The sequence below is a fragment of the Mesoplodon bidens genome (genome assembly GCF_964165515.1).
Source record: "Mesoplodon bidens genome assembly, chromosome: 18".
In the NCBI taxonomy this organism is placed as follows: Eukaryota; Metazoa; Chordata; class Mammalia; order Artiodactyla; family Ziphiidae; genus Mesoplodon; species Mesoplodon bidens.
This window is the reverse complement of record NC_138175.1, coordinates 50,204,308-50,209,030: the sequence shown is the minus strand read 5'-3', so window position 1 is coordinate 50,209,030 and position 4,723 is coordinate 50,204,308. Positions and strand designations below refer to the sequence as shown.

General features: G+C 49.8%; 1 pseudogene across 1 annotated transcript; it reads left to right on the top strand.

The window, feature by feature from the left end:
- LOC308605772 (protein FAM170A-like) lies at positions 1-4,723 on the top strand (annotated as a pseudogene). Its single transcript has 2 exons — positions 1-10; positions 2,277-4,723. The product of its transcript is annotated as a protein FAM170A-like (transcript).

Here is a 4,723-nt window from a genome sequence, read left to right as displayed (position 1 = left end):
ATGAATGGGGGTAGAGTGCTTACCAGATAGAAAGTCTGCGTGGTAAAGTTCTTGTCACCCTGCCTGGACCTGGCTGACACTCGGTGTACGTAAGAGTGTATACAGAATTCTTGTTAGGGGTGTTTTATGAGACAGTAACTCATACACCCATGTACACTCTGATACAGCAAAAATATCACACACCCCACATATAACTTCCTTATTAAACCACACACAGCACATGGAGGTATATACACGCATCCCTCTTGTACTACGTTCTCATACAACCCACCTGTATCACAATCCTTTCCTCCAACACCAAACGCTGGAGATACGTATATAGACACACACACTATCTATATATGACACACACACACTATATATATATGTATCTCCTCAACTCTCACACAAACACAGCTAAATGCAGCCATCTCTAAATACCTCTATAAAAACCAGTCACGTGTCATACACACCACACTTACAACACATTCTTGAGTAATGCCATACCCGCTTTGTACAAACCACAGTAAACCACAGTCTCACTAACCCATGTCAGGGTTGCCAGAGAAAATATGGGCTATCCAGTTCAATTTGAATTCCAGATCAACAACAAGTAATGTTTCAGTATCAGGATGTCCCAAATATTGTATGGGCCATACTTACACTCAAAATAAGTCAGACCAAATACTGCATGGGAATACTTACCCTAAAAAATTATTCTGGGTTTATCTGAAACTGAAATTTAACTGGGTGCCCTGTATTTTTGTTCGCTAAGTCTGGCAACCCTTATAAACTTACCACCAGCTGATGTATTATATATTTATTCTAGTTTTGTTTAGTGTGTGTCTTCCCCTACTAGAATGTGCAGCATTACCAGAGACTACAACAATGGAAGAGTGCCGGATACACAGGAGTAGCTGCTCACTGAATCTTGGTGAATGAATGAATGAACACACACCATAAATACAAGCCACACCATGTAATGAGGAAAAGTTACATGTCCCAGAATTCCTGACTTGTGAACAGAAACCATGCACACAAAGGCCACAGACACAGATAGACACATCTGCACTGTGCTCCCCACGCCAACCCCACACTCACCACAGACATAACTGATACACATCACTCACTCTTCCCACACACTCACAGTCACCACCGACGCCTACATTACCAACAAGACAGTGAGAGAATAAGTATTGATTGGAATTAAATCCTGGAGTATCCACTGGGAACCACACTCTCAACTGTATTCACTGCACCTGACACGTGTCACACACTCAGTAAATATTTGTGGACAGAGGACTGATGAACCCACCCTGAGCCTTTCATTCCTCCCTCAGGAATCTCGAAGTCACAAGAGGATCCCCCTCGGCTTGGATCCACTGTGGTGGCCCAAGGCTGCAGCCCAGGGGCAGGGGAGGTCTCCTCTGCCTCTAAATACTTCTTCTGTACTTCTACTCCACGCAAGCTCCTCTACGCTGGTAAGGGCGTGGGGCTCCTCAGGTGAGGGGGTGCTTGGCTGTGAGGCAGGAGGCACACAGATCCCAGGGAGGCTGAGAGGAAACCCAGGGTCATCAGAGGTGATGAGGGCTCTGTGGAAGAGCCTGGGCAGGATGGCTGAGCTGTTACGAGGGCGTGGATGCCAGCTGAGTGTGTGTCTGTGTGTGTGTGTGTGTGAATACTGCTACTACCATGGTGGGGAAGTCAAGGAGCAGGGGCCGGAAAGGTCTGGGCTTGAGGTGGAGGGAAGAGGGACCAGATTAAGCATCTTCAGAGGAAAATGTAGGCTTTGTCTTGGCCTTTGCTTCCAGAGAAGGACAGAGTTCTGCATCATAGACCTCCAGGCTCAGAGCAGGACCATCCAGCTCAGGTCCACACAGCTCACACATACATGCGCCCTCCAGGCACAGCCCTTCTCAGTGCACACATAAACCCCAAGCACGTGATCCACAATGCTCCTCTCCTGCACCACAGCCCCATTCCACAAGGAATGCACCACCGATATTCCCAAACTCACACTCCTCGTCGTACACGCATCCAGCCGCATCCCTCACATACCACAGCCCTCACCACCATACTCCACACCCCTGTATACAGACACCGCTCCAGTATCCCCCCCACGCACATGAAAAGCCCACAGATGACACCAGATACACCACTCCGTCCTACGGCCAACAGACACCAAGCTCACGACATAGCTATGTCATGCAAATGTCCCTCTCTCGTCTACCACACCTGCTCCCTCAGCTTCCGGCATGGCCCATGCATGTTATTATGTTTTTAATTTCCTTTTTCAGGAATCCGGAGATTTCATCGAGACACTGCCCAGCCTAGAGCACCCCTAGCCCAGGATCAGGAAGAAGGAGAGACCGCTTCCCCATCATACTGTGTCTCCTCCTCACCCTCTTCACCCTGTAAGAACTATCTGCACCCAGACAAAGAGGAAAGGGGCATGAAAATATACTACATGCAGGTCCAAGTGAACAAGGGTGTCGCTGTCTCCTGGAAGACAAAGAAACCCTTGGAGTTGCCTGAAAAGCAGCTGAGGATAGAAGAAGTGACCCTTCCTGAGGATGTGTGCGCAGTAGCCACTGACCCCTCTTCTGATGTGTCCACCGAACGCCTCCTGTCTGACAGTGAGCCCACTGGGGAGGAGAAAGAGTATGAGGAAAGGGCAGAGCCAGGCAGCCCATCAGGGTCACCTGCCGTCGAGGAGAGACCCAGCGCCAAGACACCGGACTGGATGGTGACCATGGAGACCGGCTTCAGGTGCATGGCTTGCTGCTGGGTCTTCCCCACCTTGGAGATCCTCCAACAGCACGTGAAGTTCGGCGTCCTGGAGGGCTTCAGCTGCCGTGTCTTTCATCTCACCATGGCCAAGCTGATGGGCAATGTGGAATCCAGAGCACCCCCGAGCAAGAGGAGGAGGAGGAGGAGGAGGAAGAGAAGCAAGAAGAAAAGGAGAATGAGGGAGAGCAGCCCACGGGGGAAGGCCCCAGCCCGAAGAGACCCCGCAGGTAGGGTCTTTTCTCTCTTTTGATTTCCACACAGCAACTGAGATTCATGGGACAGAAGTCCTGGAAGACGGTGTGGCCGTCCCTTGGAAGAGGTAAGGCTTGAGGCTGGCAGTCTTCTGAGCCTATGTCACGAGGGCCCAGAGGAGTCTAAGGGAAGGGGCCGCACACATGGGCTGGTTGACCTAATGGCTCTGCAGTTGCATCAGCTTGGGACACACCCAGCACTACCAAAGGCATTGAGCTCTGTTGACTTAATCAAGAAGGTGGAGCCTTTTCCTAGGAGTTTTCTCAGGGTCTGCACGACGGACCTCAACTCTTAGAGGACGTACTGCCAGCGGCTCCTTCTCGGCAGAGAGAGCCAGGAGTGGTCTGAAGAGAGGACAGGGGCCCTTGCAGGACCGGAACTTTGAGGTCTGAGAGCCTTGGGCCTGAGCCGAGATCTCACCCTGACCACTGGACCTACCCTTCTGAGACAAAGGGGAATATGAAAGAGAGTCACGTGGAAATGAGGTCCCCCGAGATATGGAAATGTTCCAGAACCTTCGTTGCGTGGTAGTTGATCTGGAGCCAAGCTCACTGTGGTGTGTGTGGCTCTGAGCATTAAGGCAACGCTGGAGGGTAACCCTGACCAGCAGAGCTTGGAGTGCTTCTTGTCTCTTCCTGTTCTACCTCATTTGTTTTATCCCTTCCAGGGAGAAGAAAGGACCCTCGGGATAGTAGCAGACAGAATGCCGTGGTCTGAAGGAGGATGAAGGGACCGGCACTCAGTCTAACATCATATGACAATAGAAACGTCCTATGCAATAAAGGGCATTTTCCAAACCTTTCCTGGAGGTTTTATTTAATTACATTGTTCTACCTATGCATCTATCTGTCATCTACATCTGTATCTTTCAAGGTTTGTGAACAAGCTTTCACATAAGCACTAGAGACGTCCGCCAGCATTTTCCAGAAGAGGCCTGCAAATTGCTGGGGACTCCTCACAAATAGGGAATGGCCACAACCCCTGCCACACAGACTATGCGCGTGGCCCTCCTGACGTACTCCCACTCTCTCTCTGAATTTCCCGAGGTCTCGGATGAGGGTGCTGGCTGGAGGCAATGATCACGTGCAGGCTGAATCTTCTCCAGATTCTGATTCTCTTCCTGGGCATATCGTCCTCAAGCACAGTCTCCATGTCCCTGGCCACACTGATCTCTCTCCTTCAGTCCTTCCCTCCCTCCCTCTCCTGCCTCCCAGTGCAGAGAATACTTTTTGACATTTGAGACGACATTTATCTTTTGTTCACAGAATTCTCACCTGTTCTACTGTGGCCTCCGTTGTGAACATTCCAAAGCTGAGAATTTTCTTTTTTTCTCCCTCATTTCTGCTGAGTCTTTACCTTCCTAATGCAGTGAACTCACAGTGCCTAGCTGACTGGATGGGGAAAAAAATCCAGGGAGCAAAGAGAAATAATAAAAGAATATATCAGTTAATTTTTCATAGTGTTATCCAACTACATATTTTTAAAATTTTGGAATAATATTAGGAATCTTCTCTTTATAAAAAACTGAATTATTGGGCTTCCCTGGTGGAGCAGTGGTTAAGAATATGCCTGCGAATGCAGGGGACATGGGTTCGAGCCCTGGTCTGGGAAGATCCCACGTGCCACGGAGTAACTAAGCCCGCACGCCACAACTACTGAGCCTGCGCTCTAGAGCCCGTGTGCCACATCTACCGAGCCCATG